We start from the raw sequence: 17,567 nt of genomic DNA on the forward strand, positions 1-17,567 counted from the left end.
ATCACTTGCCCCCTCTTTTTTTCTCCTTAGCTACATATCCTGGCCTAAGCAAGAGGGTCCAGCACATGGAATTAGCCTTTGCCGCTCTACTGAAACAGCCATCAGGAATCAAATATGTTGAGAACATGTCTAGAACATGTCTTATAGTGAGAAGAGCTCCGTGCTCTAAGAGATGCTTTGCTGCTTTTGAAGAGTAACATTCTTAATATTCCTGTCTTCTAGTTCTGTGCCTCTGGGATAATTGAGTCGTGCTGAATTGTGAGTGTTGTTTGAAAAGCTCCCTTGTTAACTGCCATGCTTTTGTTTCTGGAGACCAGTGTGGTTAATTCCTCTTGTCTTACTAACAGCCTAACTAACGGGCTTTGGGCAGAGCTTTATTTTTAAGGCGGGTATGACTGTATCTGCTGGCCGGCCGGATTTCACCACTGCAGGTTAAATCACAGACCAGGCTGGAGGGAAAATCCCTTTATAGTGGTTTTCCAGAGCCGGTGTACTGGGAAGGACCTCGTAAGTTTTAGGTTACCCTGCTGCACCATCAAATTTTCCCCACTGATTAATACAACGATCTGAACAAAGTATGCAAGAATCAAATGCCACCTCTGCTTGTTCTTGCCCTTGCTGTAATGACCCTTTTTAGCATGTTAAGACCATTACACTTTGCTTTTTGTTTGTAGTTTTCCTTTAGCAGAATAGTCTTTTATAGCTGTAAAGCCGTAAGGAAGATATTTTCTGGCAATATCTGTAGGAGTTGCAGTTCTTTACCCTGCAAACGCTAACATCTCTGTCTTGCTTTAATGTTTCTTGGAGCTAAAATATTTTTGGATAAACAAAGCATTTCACATACTGTATAAACCGCTTACAGGCCACCTTTTTACCCTCAGACTGGAACGCAGCCGTGGTGAACAAGGACCTCTAACATAGCTGAGCGCTGGCCGTGGGATGTAGCGGGGCAACACATCATATCCAATGTTAATTTTGATCGGCGTATCACATTCCAAGCCATTTATTGTACAAAAAATTACTGGCATCCATAACCAGATGAAGTTTTATTTATGGAACAGTTTCCAGGAGTTTTCCTCCCCGGAATTGTCTCTGAATGTTGCCGTGTGGTGAGGGGAAGCAGCTGGAAATGTATTTGAGGAGCGCTGGCTTAGTGCTGGGGTTCCACTTTAGAAAATAGAGCACAAGTGCCTTTGGTGAGGAGATCTGGTGGCGTTGTCCCTGGTCACTCAGGCAGTGCCACGCTCGGCCCTGTCATCTCTTGGGGTGGCTGCTGCTCTGTCCCCTTGCTGTGCAGGCTGTTTAAATCCTGAAGGAAATACGAAATCCATTGTTGACATTTGTTGAGCAGCATTAGAGGCCAAAGTGATCGGCTTTTTTGGGATACTGAGAAACTTTGGCTTTGCTGGGGTGATGCCTCAAGGGAAAGAATGTAGAAAATCACTTGTTCTCCCACTTTTAATGCTTGAAAATCTGAGAATGGCATCTTAGGAATCACAAAGGAACCTACTGAGTTAAAGTATATTTCTGTATAATTTTTCTTGCAGAGGGAAGGCACATTTCTGGCATTTTTTCATTTTGCAGTAAATGTTTTCTAAAACATCTCCCCCGTGTTATTACAGAGGGGAAGAGTGTTCTCAACCTGTGGATTGTAACCTGGCTTCTGTTTACGAGAAAGAGCTGAGGGAGGCAACCTGACACCTCATGACAACTTAAAAGTTAGGTAGCAGTGTAAACATACCTGCTTGAATCTGTAAATAGCCTGGGAGCCAGAAACAAGGGGTGGTTTTCCACTCCACCTGTGTGGGAGACGGGATGCGGCAGTAACTGGAATCCCCAGGAGCCGCAGCAGCACGTAGACTCGCCTCTGCAGCGAGGGACGTGTCGGACTCCCTGCCAGGTAATGTTCTGGACATAAAGAGTTTAAATAGGATCGTGTTCCGGGGGTGCTGAGCAAGGATTTGGATGAGAGATTCCCTGAGGGTTACTAAATACAGGCTCAGGAAACTCCTGGAGCTGAAAATAGCCAACGCCTCAGACAGAACCTTGTCTGGCACAGGATGATTCAACGGATGCTGCAGAACAACTCTGAGAGGCTTTTTGTTGCGCGGGGATATCTTGAAAATAAAAGCCCTGAAGCTTGGGGTGATTGAATTTAAGGGTGGAAGAAAATGCCAAATGTTTAGATGCGTGATGGTGGCACTGAAGGGAGTCTCTGGAAAAAGTAGTCGCTGATTGTGGGTCTGCTGGTTTCAGCCCCGTGGTGCTGTGAGAGTCATCCCTGCCATTTTCCCGTTCTACAGCCTTTCTTTGGTTAAGCTTCCCTGGGCAGGAAGGTGAATTGAAAAGGAGGGCAAAATGGGATAGCTGCCCAAGCATTGCATACATGGCAGGGTTTGCTGTTCTGCAGTCAGTGTCATTATCTCACAAAGCTTCTGTTTAGACTCATGTACAAAGTATTGAATGATATTTTAAGAGCTTAAAGAGGCTTCCTGTATAAATTTCCATGTTACTAACAGCACATTTTTGTATATGCAGAAGATTTTTAACTGCTGCAGTAACGCAGGGAAAGCTGCTTGGGCTCATTTTGAGTGTATTTGCCAGACAAGCAGAGAACGTGTTTAAGTTGTGCGTGTTGGTTTGTTTGTTTCCACTTCAGTGGAGGTCTCCCTGTAGTTCATGAAGCGGGTTGGTTTTAGTTGACTTGCAAAGCTTGAGCAACAAACACAAAACTTGTCAGCGTGTCCTGCTCAGTATCCCCTGACCTCTCTGCCCAAGAGAACCATTGGCATCCACTGGTGCTTCTGGAATTTGGAGCACTCCACGTGCGGCTCCGCATGTCACCAGAGGAGCGAGCTGCGTGTCTGTGACGCCAGGTGGCTGACAAAGGAGACGTTCAGTCACCAGCGGAGGATTGTGTTCCAGCAGCAAATCTGAATTAATGCTCTTCGCCCTGCCAGAGCTGAAAAACACACACCAGATCTGGTTTTGTGCCCTGCTTGTTTGTCTTCATCTCTCCAGGCCACACAGTCTGTAAATGACACTGTCCCTCCGTTCTGCCCGTCCTCCCTTTGAGATCAGCATGTCAGCATCCCAGCATCCATCCTGCTTCTCCTCTTCATCACCACTTCTCTGCAGGTACCGGATTGTCCAACTAGGGAGATTCTCATGTTAAAAGCTGAAAAATGTCAGTTTGAGAAATACAATTTCTCAACTCCTTGGTCAGTGGAGGGTGCACCTCCTTTTGCCAAAGCAGTTATTCCACTTCCTCTCTTTGTAAAAGCTTTATATTAGCTATTGCTTTTTAAAGACACTTGCAAAGATGAAATGTGTCTAAGTTTCAAAACTCTTGCAAAATGGGTTGAGCTAAGTTTAAAGTGGTGTGATTTGTTTCCGAGTCAGTAGATAACTTCACACCTAAATCCTTCCTGTCAAGTTATGTGTTTAAATATAGTGTGAATTCTGGTGCAGGTCGAGGTGAACCATTTCCGTCTCCATCCCCTCAGCAGAAGCATCTAGAGCATGCTTATCATGGACTCTTCGGCTCTCATCCCATTCTCCTCTAGCTCCTGTAAAACCAGTCACTGGAAAACAATCCATGAGATACTTAACACCAGTTTGATGGGTAAAAATAAGCAGTATAATAAGCCATTTGAAGTAGTTTCCATTGGTGGCAGAAGACAGGGAGCTTCGCTTGTGTTGTTGTCTGTTCCATGTGCAGCGGTGAGGTCCACAGCTCTGGTCGGTCCAGCGTGTTTGCATAATGAATGCCCAATGTACATTGAACAAAAGGCATGTGACCTTTTATCAGTAGTTTCACTGATAGCAAGTGGAGGGCACCCTTGGTGGGTTTGCCAGTAATGAAGGAGTGTGTTTCGGAAGCAAATGTTGCAGCAGATAGCACTGCGTTCAAAAAGGCATTGCAACAGTATTCCTTGAAATCATTATCGAGCTGAGACTTTCAAGAAGGTCCTTCTAATAGATGCACATGTGTATGTGCATTATGTGGAGTGCTAGTGGGAGCTGGATGTAGTGGAAACTTTGTCCAAAGATCATTGTTTCCAAATCAATCTGTCTGAATAATCAGCCCTTGAACTTTCATAACCTGGGGAAATTATGTAGATAGATCTGACTGCAAATGACCTAACTATGAGTTAGTTGCAGTGTGGTTTACTTTATTAATGTTTTCTAATGTAACAATAACTTGCTTCTTTTGAATCACAGTATCACAGTATGTTTGGGATTGGAAGGGACCTCAAAAGATCATCTAGTCCAATCCCCCTGCTGGAGCAGGAACGCCTAGGTGAGGTCACACAGAAACATGTCCAGGCGGGTTTTGAATGTCTCCAGAGAAGGAGACTCCACAACCCCCCTGGGCAGCCTGTTCAGTGCTCTGTCACCCTCACTGAGAAGAGGGTGTTCCAGCTTGGTCCCATTACCAATTGTCCTATCACTGTTTGCCACCAAGAAGAGCCTGGCTCCATTCTCATGGCACTCACCTTTTATATATTTATAAACATTAATAAGGTCACCCCTCAGTCTCCTCTTCTCCAAACTAAAGAGACCCAGCTCCCTCAGCCTTTCTTCATAAGGGAGATGCTCCACTCCCTTAATCATCTTCGTTGCCCTACGCTGGACCCTCTCCAGCAGTTCCCTGTCCTTCTTGAACTGAGGGGCCACAACTGGACACAATATTCCAGATGTGGTCTCACCAGGGCGGAGTAGAGGGGAAGGAGGCTCTCTCTCGATCTACTAACCACCCCCCTTGTAATACACCCCAGGATGCCATTGGCCTTCCTGGCCACAAGGGCCCAGTGCTGGCTCATGGTCATCCTGCTGTCCCCAGGACCCCCAGGTCCCTTTCCCCTACACTGCTCTCTAATATGTAATTTCCCAACCCATACTGGAACCTGGTGTTGTTCCTGCCCAGATGCAGGACTCTACACTTTCCCTTGTTAAATTTCATTAGGTTATTCCCCGCCCAACTCTCTCAACTCAGCTTTTTATCTTCAAAGTATTTTCAGGTGGATCTGGGTATTTTTGGTCATCTCACCCCGTAGAGAAATATCAGTATGTACCGAGTCAATTCTCAGTGTCCTGTTATCCATCTAGTGTAAGGATTTTTGATTGTTTGTAGGGCGGTTGGCACCCTGGGTGATGAGGATACTCATGGCAATGTTGAGGCCAGAACTTTGGAGGGGGAATGTGTCTTGTCCAGTGTTTTTGGAAGGCCAAACTCCAAGATGGTGAGGAGGAGGCCTGAGAGAGAAGAATTGTTTTGCAAACAAGGGAAGAGCCCATCTCTTCTTAATGGGATCACTCTTTGGTGCATACTTGGGTGTTAGATCTCTTAGGATGTGACCTAAAAAGAAATCCAGGCAGCAGTCAAAGGGGATGTGAATCGGGTTATTTCTGAATGGAAGCTGACACCCCCTTTCTTCTATTAATATCTCCTTTTCTCTCTGCTATAGTTATTTAGTAAGAGATCTTGAAAGTTGCTTTTCTTAACTGGTGCTCGTGAAGTCCTTTTATTCCCCCTGCACTTCTAAAAATTATACTTCACCTTTTTCATAGTAAAGCAAGTGTGGCTGCTGCAAACACTTGTCGTTTGAGCTTCTTTCCCCCAGTTTTGTTCCCAGTCCCTGGGATGCTGGAAGAACTAAACACAGGTATTCTCCTGCATAAATCTCGCTAATTCACGTAATTATGTTGCTGTTTGTCTTGCTAACAAGTTTTCTCAGGGCTTTGGGATATTAGGAGTGAGTTTGCAGCTGTTTTGCTACTGTCTTCCTATAGAAGAAAGCTGATGTTTCTGGGCTGCCTCCCTCAGCGCTTCACCAAGCACTGATTAAAAATGTGCTGTGTTCTCTCTAAATCTTCCTAAAATGGAAATGCGAGTGCAAAATATTCTGCTTTTTTTTACAATTAAAGACAAAATGTAAAATGGAAGTTGCTCTAACGTATAATGGCAAAAGCTGGGTTTAGGGGGAAGTAGTATTCAGGTAATGTAGAGGCAAACAAGTGTAGATTAGGAGTGATTTGCAAAATAGCTCAGTGAGTAGCCATGCCTTTGGAGATGTTTCTGTGTAAGAACTGCATCGCAGATTTCACTGGCTTCCTGTGGTCAAAGAATTAACTGTGAGGAACATTAAAAGGACATCTTAAACATCAGCTAAGCTTTCTCTCAAAATCCCTTACATTGTCTTTAAATCAGTCAATTTGATTTATTAAATCCAGAGGTGTACTGAGTTGATGAATTGGTACAAGTGATCTATATAGGCTGAATCACTCCAGTGTATTTTAAGGGATACTTTAGTGTGGCTGGCAAATGAGAAGCAAATGTGGAAACACGCTTGCCTTCCCGTGCTAGGCTGTAAAATGAAAACGCTGCTCTAATCCTGGAGGTGCCTTTTCCGAGGAGCAGTCGGTAGCCGGTTAATCCAGCCTTTGCAGACATACCTGATCCTCGCTGTTTGTGTTGGATAATAAAGTCCGACAACAGCTCCTTTTGCTGTGGTGCTGTTTGCGTAGATATGTGTTAAGTGGAAGGAACATGTCGGTGCTTTGCAGGCTTAGCTGATACACAGCACAAAGAGACAGTTTTACTTCCATAAAGTCATGAAAAGTGACTCTCAGTACTTACGTGTGGATGCCTGCTCTCCTAAATCATGTGAAGGGTTGGTTCACTTATCACGGTGTGGATAACAAGGGTGATAGCATTCACCTGAAAAGCATTTGAATATTAATAAAGGAAGTTATTTGCTCTTTCTGGAAATCCTGCAGGTTCCCGCAAGCTGTAATCTATTGAAATGCATTAGTCAGAGAGGCAGCGTCAACTCTAAGCCTGTCCTAAGTTTGAGGCTGTGCTGGTTAATTGCTCTAGAGGGTGTTTGGGTGCTATTGAGGATGACAGGTAGTTCTAAGCCATCTTGTGACATGGAGAGTAAGACTGCTGAGTAACTTCAGACCTTAATCTTCATAGCATCAAAACCATCATAATGAATTCTCAGCTGGTGCTTCTGCATTAAAGGAATGCCGCGAGTGTTAGAGCAAGTGGTATCACAAAACCACTTTTGGTCATGTTATGTGTTGAAATAGAAGTGGGCTTCTCTCATGCTGTTGCGGCTTGCTATTGCTTAGCAACTCCAGAAACTGAACTACTTCCATCAAGTGTTTAAACACAGTTTAGGGAAACTGGCCCTTGTAGCCCAGCAGAGCAGGAGCCACCTCTGTGCAAACAGGAGAAGGAGCAGAGAGGGTGGAGAAGTTTGGCCTGCAAGCTAATTGATTTAGGTAAGATAGACCTTTTATTCTGAAAAGTGTCTAAAAAGAAAAATACAGTGAAATGAAGTGGTGTGTGTTCCACAAGAAAGATAGGAATGAGCTCTAATCAAACCGTGCCATACGGTTCTGCTGTCAGTGTGGTGGTGGTGGTAAACCAAGGTAACCGTCAGCGTGAATTGCTTCTACTTTCTTCAAAGTGGCTCAGAAGTAGAATCATAGAATCGTTTTGGTTGGATGAGACCCTCAGGATCATCAAGTCCAACCACAACCCAACTCTGGCACTAAACCATGTCCCTGAGAACCTCGTCTAAATGCCTTTTAAACCCCTCCAGGGATGGTGACTCCAGCACTGCCCTGGGCAGCCTGTTCCAATGCTCGACAGCCCTTTGGGGAAGAATTCTTTCCTAATATCCAGTCTAAACTTCCCCTGGCGCAACTTGAGTTCTGTATGTGGCAGAAAATGTGTCTTTATGGCTTTATACTGGAGAGAAAGAGGCTACAACCGGTACTGAGCACGTCAGAAGAGCTCATGGCACTCAGCAGCACGTGCCAATTCGTGACTTGCTCGTGGAAAATGTGTTAACGTTTGAGCGCCAGTTCGAGTGTATGCTCCATCATCTCTCGGATAGGGGGTAAGAGTGAACTTGTGCAGTAGGGAGCTTTCCCTGGGGCTGGCGTTCTCGGGGTTCAGGCTGATGCTCCCTTCAGCGGATGGGCGGTTTTTTGGGCTGTCTAAGACTTGACAGATGAGTGAGCGCTGGCGAGCAGCGCCAGCATGATGCGTTTGGGAGGGCGGCTGTTGTTCCGAGATAAGAATGCAGTTACTCCTGGAAACAGGGCCTTCCTCCTTGCTGAAGACGTGCTGGTGGGCGTTCATGGGATGGATAACTCCTCTTATATTTTGCAAACGTGAGCTTTTAGTACTACAGTCCTACAGCAGCCAGGGCAGGACAGCGAGGCTTGTACGAGCAGCTCTGCCATGGGCAGCACCCCGGCTCCATCCCAATTTGGATTTAGTTCTGCTCTAGCAAGCAGACTTTGTTTTTTGCACCCCCCAAATCAAGTGTTTGAATGGAAGTGTATAACTTGCAGCTTTCTAACTAATGTGAATAGAGCACAGAAACCACCTGTTTTCCTCTTAGCCTAAAGTTAAACTGAAATAGCCCTGTAGAGTCCTGTGCTAAAGGGGGGCTGGTTCTTTTCCAAATCTCCCCCCTGGTTTTGTCTCCCTTGAAAGCTGGGGGGGTTGGACAAAGACTGTATTTGCTGGAGTGGTTTGTCTGCTGTGGACTCTAATGCTTTGCTCTGTAAAAGGCAGATAACAGGGCTGGAGAGAAGCCTGTTACCTGGATTTTGGTAACGTGCATTTTGCTTTTTACCTTTGTTTTCGCTTCCTCTCTCTCGTAAATGATGTTGGTTGTCTTGAAGGCTTCGAGCCTTCCTGGATCGGCTTATTTGTCAACCAAGCCTGCCCTCCATGAAGGGGATGAAGAAGCACTTCAGACCTCCTTCAGATCCAATGAAAGCTGCTTATAAATCTTATTTGGACACAGGGATCTACTCTCTTTCTGCATCATTTGGGAAATACTGTTTGTAAAATGCAGCTGTCTGTGGTAACATGGTCTTTACTGTGTATCCCAGCTATTGATGGGTCTTGAGGTCATCTTCACATTGTAATAACTCCTAATATTTTAACAGAATGCTTGCTGTTAGCTCTGCTTCTTAATGTGTAATTTTCTTTTCTTTCTTTAGTGGTGCCTCTTATGAGTAGGTGGGAAGCAGCCAGCAGCAGGTCTTCTGAGCTTGGACTCCTGTATTCATCGTGAGCTTCTAACCTGATGAATCGAGTGCTCTGGGTAGAAAAGCAACTTGAGGTAAGCAAATCAATTTTCCATTTTCAAACACGTGTATTTTGGAGTGGTGTGGGGTTTTCTCCAATCCTGTGTTTACTGTAAATTTATATTAAACGTGACCTGGATTTGGGTAGGTTCTCAGTTTGGACTTGCACGGGCAGATATCTGTTTTGCTTTGGGTTAGTCACTTTTTGCATGTGTGCCAGTGTATATCCCAGAGCTGTGTGGCACTGTTCCTTTTGGCACCTGTACTAGTTGGTTTCTTAAGCGACGCTTTCATTAAATACACGGCTTAGTAGAGAATACGATGATTCTTTCTATTTTTCTGTTCGCTTAGCTGTTGCTTGTGCTAGCCTGGCATTCTCCTCATTCAAGAGAAAACTGAAAAACACCCCCCAAAAAAACCAAACCAAATTAACACAGTCAAACTCCAGTACTAAACAGCATAATCTTAGGAAAAGGCAACTGAAAGATCGCCTAGATTGGTTCATTTTTCCTGCTTCCAGGAAAAGATAACTAAGAGCAAAACTTCAGAAGATACAGGTTTTGCATAAATGCTCCAAAATCACTATATAGGAGGAAATCGTTGCCCTTCTGGCTGCTGAAACTGGAATGATACACTGGGTAGACTACCAAACTGGTGGCTGGATTACCTGGTGTCTGTTCCCAGTTCTGGCTTTGACATGGATGAATGACCTGCAAAGGCAAACTAAACGTGGTGTACACCCCTTCTTGCTGCTTGTGGTTATGTTTTGATCTTCTATTAATCCTGTGAAGCTGTGTGAGGATTAGCTGAGAGGCATCTTTGAAGACGTTTGTGGATTTGTTGGTTTTGATTTCACCACTGATTTAAGAGCTAGAGAAGGAGGTGTCATAAGAATCAGAAAATAAAAGTGGAGCTATTGGGTGTAGAGATTTTGAGGGAGGATGTGTTTTTGAAACTGGAATTCGTTTGTGTGTAACCCGAGTGATGAGCACATTGAATGAACCACGTCTTTGGTGCTTTCAGCTCTTAGTTGGGAAAGTTGCCGCCTTTTTGTCAGTGTTCTTAAATATTAGTGCAACTAAACTGGTTGATTCTGAGGGGCTGTGAGGAGGGACGGAGCAGCTTTCAGTTGTGATTCCTCCTAATGCACTTGTAGTTCTTCCTGCAGGTGCCCAGAGCAAATTTGGGTTTGGGAGAGTTGGTTTTAGCCCCTCTGTTGCAATGCTGCATGCCCCTGAATCTAAGGTATTGTACGATTAAGCTGGTTAGTAGTGCTTCCACAGATACTGTAAGAAATACCATCAGTAATCAGAAATAATGAGGAAAAATACCGTGACTAAACATAAACGCTGCTGAAATCAAGGGAACTGATTTTATATGTGTGTCGTGCGTCAGGTGAATTGTTATGAGCAGGTTTTCATTTGGCAGTCAGCACTTTCTGAAGGCTGGTATCTATGTGATAGTTGTTTTGGACAAACCGTGATATCTGGGTATGTTTTAATCGGCCATGAAAAATCCCTACTTTCTCCCCTCTCCTTCAACTATATAAATATTAAGAGCGGATGACACTTAAACCAGACACTCATGTCACTGTATTGATTCAACTTCTGTTTCCCTTGGGTCCAGTACACGGATGTGATAAATAATGTAGTAATCTGTTACTTAAAGTTTAATGCAAGTTAGTAGGGGTTGAACATCAACAGGTACAGTGCGGGAGGTGCAATCCTGCTGAGTGAAAAAGATGCAAACCAAACGCCATCGGGCACGTGCCCTATCTTGTTATTTATGTGAATATACTACTTGCAGATGCTTTGGTGTCTGAGACCTCTATTTTATGCTTATTTGTCTCTGTATATGACAACGTACATTCCAAACCGATGGGGTTCTGAAGCACTCGTTGCTGAAATCTAGGGATTTAATACAGTGGATTAGTAGTGATACTACTATCTCCTCAATGACTTCTTAATTTTTTTCGCCTCAATACAAGTCTTATTTTTTTAAACAAAGGCAAAACATCCCTTTCTTCAATTGTTAGCTTGGCAGAACTCGAGTCTTAAAATATTCCAGGAAGCCTTTTGTTATATAAATAGAGTTATCCTCCAGCTCGGCACTGTGTGTGCTTGAAATTGCTCCTTACTGAATTCTCTTTTAAATTTAAACTTCAGCAGCTTTGAAGGAGAAACCTGATGTTACTTTTCTATAGCAATTAATGGTTCTGACCACGACATTTCCCTGGGCTGCAAGAGCAAGCGCCCTGATTGCTCTGTAATGACAGTGTAACAGTGACTATTTAAAGCAGACACTGCAGCGTAAAGCAGCGGTTTATGCTTGAACTCAGTTTCTGTGTCTCTTAATGATTTTTGTTTAAGATGGTTACCTACCAAATTTAACTTTGTGGGAACAAGAGTCTCAGTGTATGTGGTATCTGTTGAAAATATTTTTGCCTAAGTTCAGAAATAAAATGTGTATGAATACAGCAGGGGTTTGCAATAGTTAAAATGAGATGCCGGTGCAGACTACTTGGTAGTTTAACAGGCCCCGGGATTTTCAGCTGTCAGATTTTCCAATTAAATACGCAACAGTTGGCTGGAGCAGATGCTTAAACAGAAAACCCAAAAGACTCCCAACAAAACCCCACCACCCTGTGAAATGTCAAATGCACAGGAGATGATCTTGATTAGAAGCGGTGATTGGTTTCTGGCTGTTGTCTTGTACACGTCAAAGCACCTTTGAGGAAATTTATTAATATGTACGTAACTGAATGTGAATGTAAAGCTTTTGCTGTATCCTCTGTAGGACAGGAGTTCATTGTGACACTGACTTAGTAAGTAATACCTTTGCTGCCAGGGGTGCCCGAGCTTGAAGTTGCTGATGACTGATGAGGTCAGGCAGGTTAAAGCCTGGGATTTGCTATGTAAGCTCGGCCTTTATTCTGCACACAACAGGCAACACCTTGTGCAGCACCACCCAGCCCACCTGCTGCTCTCCGGGAAAGCCTGGGCCGCCTTCTCCTCTCCTGTTTGACCTCCCTGTTGTCTTCCCCCCAACTTTTCCCAGATGTACACGAGCTGCATTGCATGAAATCCCTCCTGTAGAAGTGGGGATGGCGAGTGGATTTTACAGGGTCCGCATGGGTGCTCTTGGCACAAATGCCAGATCCGCAGGGTGTGTTTGAAGAGCGAGGAGGAGGAAGGTGAATCCGTGCAGTCCCCTGGTACCACCCAACTCCAGTCTGCAGTTTGATGTGCTGCTGCTGCTGCTTCCTCCTGCGTTGACGGAGCAATCGTGTACCAAGAGAGGAGTCCCAGGAGACAAGTGATGGCGTAATGTCTTGGGCGCTTAGCCAAAACTGAAGATTTAATTGAATTTTGGTGCAGATATTGTATGTTCCCTGTGCTCAGTTTGATCAGATTCAGCTCTGGTAGACTTCTAGTCATTGCTGCTAATTAAATAGCTTGGCTGGTTCTTGCTAAGTGGGTAACGTAAGGCAGGTTGCTGTCGATAGTTTCACTCATCTCCTAATTCATTTTCCCTCTGACAGGGAACTGCTCCCCTGTTTCTTGGAAAAGGCAAAAGATACGCTAGCGGGAAATGGCTGCAGTTAATGAAAACAGGCCATACCTGCTGCTGATTTATCCTTAATCCAAAGACGGGATCTTCCTTCTCCAGGTTTGTTTGTCAGCTGAATTAGCAAAGGACTGTTCCTTTGTCCTGGGGCTGGCTCTGACTGACTTTGCAGTCGATTCATATCACATGGGTCCAAGTAATCGGATTTCCAGTGGGGATATGTTCACCAATTTTCACATGTTCAAATGGGCTCTCTTGCTTTGCATCCTCTTTGCTTTTGCTCGTTTTTGCTTTGGCTTTAATTTTCCCACTTGGCTCTTGTGTACGTGAGCTCTCAGTTGGGGCTTTGATGGCTGATGCCATCCTGACTCGTTTCCGATGTCGTATCACCTACCCGAGACGTCTGGGGATGGAACGGGGCGCCTAGCAAATACCGAAACTTTTGATAGCAACTGTGCGCTTTCTTTGGGTTCGCCTGCTTGAAGAGTGAGGGTAAATACATTTAGTCTTTATCTGGAAGGCACTTGGTGCTTTGAAGTAGAGCAGGGCTCTCTTGCAGCTCTGTTTGCTTCCGATGTTACACTGTGCACGACCAGCCCGGAGCCCTTGGTGTGCAGTTAAGACAGCAGCATTACGTTGAAGTGCAAATGTCATTTTGTGCTGAAGTCATGCTGGAAGTAGTTCAAAATGTCGTGTTTGTTTGGATTCGGGAGGGGAACGCCAGCTTGCTCACCTCTAATCTTGTTTTGCTCTCTGGTTTATAGCTGGTTTATTTGCATTCAGCAAACCCGTATTCAAATGGTGCTGAAGCATTTAATGGAGCTGGGCGTCCTCTTACTCTGCAACCCAGGAGACATAAGACTGGTGATGCTTCTGGTTTCTGTGCCTTTTGGGCAGCTGCATTGTTAATGGGTCATTTTCCCCCAATTTCAGTCGTTAGATGGATCCAACGTGCTATGTTCCCATGTCAGATTAGACCCTATTAAATAGCTCTTTCTTACTGGATAGCTATTGACTAGTTTGTTCATTATTTTAATGACGGACGTAGCTGTTTAAAATTACTTTGTGGTTTTGCAGTTGTATTATTCCACAGATGATATTATTATTGGGATACTTGCACAAGAATCAGTTCATTCATTAGATGTTCTTCTCTATTCTCATGCATTTGTTTCCAAGATGCATTAAAACAAAGTGTTGTGTGGTTTGGTTTTGGTTTTTAACCCTGGCCTGTGCTCCCCCTTCCTCTGCTCTTCCTATTTCTAATGAGTAGTCGAAAGGCTGTCAGCAACTATTTTGACAGATTTCCATGTACTACTTAGTAATGTTATATCTGAAGTGTTTTGCTCCGTGGTGATAAATACGTAGCAAAGGATGGTGGTATTAAATGCTGAGGGATTTTATGGTCCCAACAGAGGATGTTTGCTCTGTCACCAAAGTCCCAACTGCTCAAATCATGTGCGCATCCAGGCTACGTCTAGGCACACGTAACTGCCATCTTCTTTAGAGCATGTTCCTACCTTTAGGTTCCTCCCTGCTCTTCGCTGTGTTGTAGAGCTTCATTGCAGACACTGACGCATCGCTAAATTCCCCAAACTTTACTAATAGTTTCTTGGAAAGCCTGTGTAAATATAGCCTTGGGAGCTCCCTGAGCTATACAGCACATCTTGAAGGGCAAGCGGCAGGAAAGGTAAGGAAGATGATTTGCAGAAAGGCTGGGTTTTATTGTTAGGATATGTTAACTGTGCTTACAAGGTTGCTTTGAATGTTTCATGAATGCTGTCACAAATTCAAATTAGACTGATGCCCTTCTCAGCCCAGTACAGCTCTTATATGTATATATAGATGTCATACTTGTGTCTGCCCCCTGCCAAAGGTTGGGATGGTCTACATCTGACAGCATCACCGCCCTGACATAGTACCGGTTCATCAAACTCTGCCTGCTCTAAAAAGAATAAAGTTGCATGAAAAGCGTTTAAAAGAAGCAGCAGCAGATGTGAAATGAAGCACCGTGGATGAGGCAGAGCTGGACTAACAGGTCTGGGCATCGCAGTCGACACGGACAGCTTCTGTCTCTCCCGAAACCATTGCAGCGCTCGACTTGCTCTTCCTCTTGCTGGTTTGTTTTCCCCTCCCTGTCTTACAGTCTTTTGTGAGTTTCCCTGGGAAGGCAGCTGAATACCAAGAATGCAAATGCACTGACTCCGGTTTTGAGATGTTCTGCAGTTTTTGCTGATCCTGTTCAAAGTCTCGACGGCTGATCTGGCAAACTTGGTGCTAAATGGATGAATGTGAATGCTGTGATCATAAATATTACCCCACATCGCAGAAATTGCTTAAACTGGTGTGTATTCCTCAAGCTGTTAGTTGTCTTTCAGCATCCTCCTTGTGCCCTTTCATCTTCAAATGCTTGTGCTGAAGCTCAAATAAACTTAACCTGTCAGCAGTTACAAAGACGTCTTTTCATAGCTGTACCTGTCAGTTCAAAAGCTGTTTGCAAAGGAGATAAGTACTTAAGTTGTAGCTGCTACGTCTCTCAGTGATTTTTCTCATACTCCAATAATGTTCAGCACAAGGTTGTGTTTGTATTTTGCGAGGATGTCAGCTCGCCCAAAGCCAACCCCTAAGGACTGACATCTGTCCGAGCAGGACAGTTCTGTCCTTCAATCCCTTAAACCAGTGAGGTTTCCGCTTTCTTAGCAAGGTGGTAACACCATTGAGCCGATGCCGGATTCTTTACGTTCATTGACTTGCTCTAGTTTTAAAACAATAGTCGCGCAGGTAGATTGCTTGCAGTACCCTAAGGCACCTAATCACAAGTATTATAATCACAAAATTGCAAGTGGTGCATGAAAATGCGCTGATTTTGTGCACAAGGTTTTCCCGTAGCGTTCTGTTGAGGAAGGTTTTACAATGAATAGGCAGCTCTCTTGTCAAATTTTAATAACGTTATCTACGGTGAATCCTACGTTAAAATTATGAAATAAAGGAGTATACCGCACGGATAAAGAGCTTAAACATTTTATGACTCTTTATTTGGCTATGTTCTGTAGGATTTCATTTTACAGAATGTATGTAAGGCAGTACTTTAGCTCATATTTACACAGCTGATGCAGCCAGTGTGACAGTGAGCTAATTTCTGTGTGTAGGGGGAAATACGTTGTGTACGCGGCTTCACAACTCAGATGCACCGCTGTTTGCACACAGAATTGCCTCGCCAAAAGGCAGGGGGGCAACAGCACGCAGTCATTATTTGTATTAGTATTTCTTCTCTGTTAAGAAGTGCCTTTATTAGGAAATGAGCATTGAGTATTGCTGACTACTCGTCCAGATCCAAAGCAAAACTTGAGATCTTAAATTGATTCTTTCTGGGGTTGTCGTCATAAACTTCCAGGGAAACTAAATGCAGATCATTTGGGAGTTGCTGTTGCAGCTCGTTATAATAATTCAAGAGCTCGGGTGTTGATTATCTTGTGCTGCCTACAGCACTGTGAACTGAGCAGTCAGAGATTGGTGTGGTTTGAGTGCTGCATGTTTTGGCGTGGTGTACACTTGTCCTAAACCCGGTGTTTTATGAGAAATGCCCCCCCCCCGAGCATGGTGTGAGGTTCCACTGCTGGCTGGGGACCGGAGCCATCCACCTTTTGCTCCTGTAACCTTCATTATGCATTGCGTGTGTCAGGTTTAAGGGGAAACAACAAGCCCAGTATAAGTTCCACTGGATTTTCAGTCAGTGTCTTGAGTCTCCGTGACAGCAGCGGGGAGGCCCGGAGGCCGAGATGAAGATGTGAGTTGAGCTGAACTTGGCATGGAAAGAGCTCACAGTAGGAGTTCAGGGTAAGGAGGAGTTTCAAAGGGACGTAGAGGGTGTGTGACAACGTGGTAACACCCTGCTGTCCGCGCCTGGCTGGCTGTCTCTTTGGAGAACCGCTGCACATCATTTAATACCCACCTCGGCAAGCTGTCCTAATGCTCGTTTCCTGTCCTTCACCCACATTTGGCTTGATTTGAGCTGGATGAGAAGCAGGTGTTGGAGCAGTATGGTGCTTGCAACCGAAGTGTTCCTGTTCAGAAATAGGCAGCACAAACACTTGCGCTTTAAAGACACGTGTTGGGTATCAGTGGAACAGCTAGACTGCTCAGGATGGTGACCTGCCTGGTTAACAGTTGGATGAGGTTATTCAGGTATTGAGAAGATTCAATACCTCCTAAGGAGTACACAACCCCAGGTTCCAGTATAAGTTGGGGAATGACCTATTAGAGAGCAGCGTAGGGGAAAGGGACCTGGGGGTCCTGGGGACAGCAGGATGACCATGAGCCAGCACTGGGCCCTTGTGGCCAGGAAGGCCAATGGTACCTGGGGTGGGTTAGAAGGGGGTGGTCAGTAGGTCAGAGAGGTTCTCCTGCCCCTCTGCTCTGCCCTGGGGAGACCACACCTGGAATATTGTGTCCAGTTGTGGCCCCTCAGTTCCAGCAGGACAGGGAACTGCTGGAGAGAGTCCAGCGCAGCCACCAAGATGCTGAAGGGAGTGGAGCATCTCCCGTGTGAGGAAAGGCTGAGGGAGCTGGGGCTCTGGAGCTGGACAAGAGGACACTGAGGGGTGACTCATTCCTGGGGATCAATATGGAAAGGGTGAGTGTCAGGAGGAAGGAGCCAGGCTCTTCTCAGTGACAACCAGTGATAGGACAAGGGGTAATGGGTGCAAACTGGAACACAGGAGTTTCCACTTAAATTTGAGAAGAAACTTCTTCTCAGTGAGGGTGTCAGAGCCTGGCCCAGGCTGCCCAGGGGGGTTGTGGAGTCTCCTTCTGTGCAGACATTCCAACCCGCCTGGACACCTTCCTGTGTAACCTCATCTGGGTGTTCCTGCTCCATGGGG

General features: G+C 45.0%; 1 protein-coding gene across 7 annotated transcripts in view; it reads left to right on the forward strand.

Moving 5' to 3' along the window:
- The window catches only part of SGMS1 (sphingomyelin synthase 1), a 114,470-nt gene that overhangs the window by 39,448 nt on the left and 57,455 nt on the right, over positions 1-17,567 (forward strand). For all 7 annotated transcript variants that reach the window (XM_005505193.3, XM_005505194.3, XM_065068151.1 and 4 more), the window contains one exon: positions 9,037-9,158. The gene's annotated coding sequence lies outside the window, so the exon portion shown is untranslated. The remainder of the gene's footprint in view (positions 1-9,036; positions 9,159-17,567) is intronic.

Source organism: Columba livia, chromosome 6 (assembly GCF_036013475.1).
Source record: "Columba livia isolate bColLiv1 breed racing homer chromosome 6, bColLiv1.pat.W.v2, whole genome shotgun sequence".
Lineage (NCBI taxonomy): Eukaryota > Metazoa > Chordata > Aves > Columbiformes > Columbidae > Columba > Columba livia.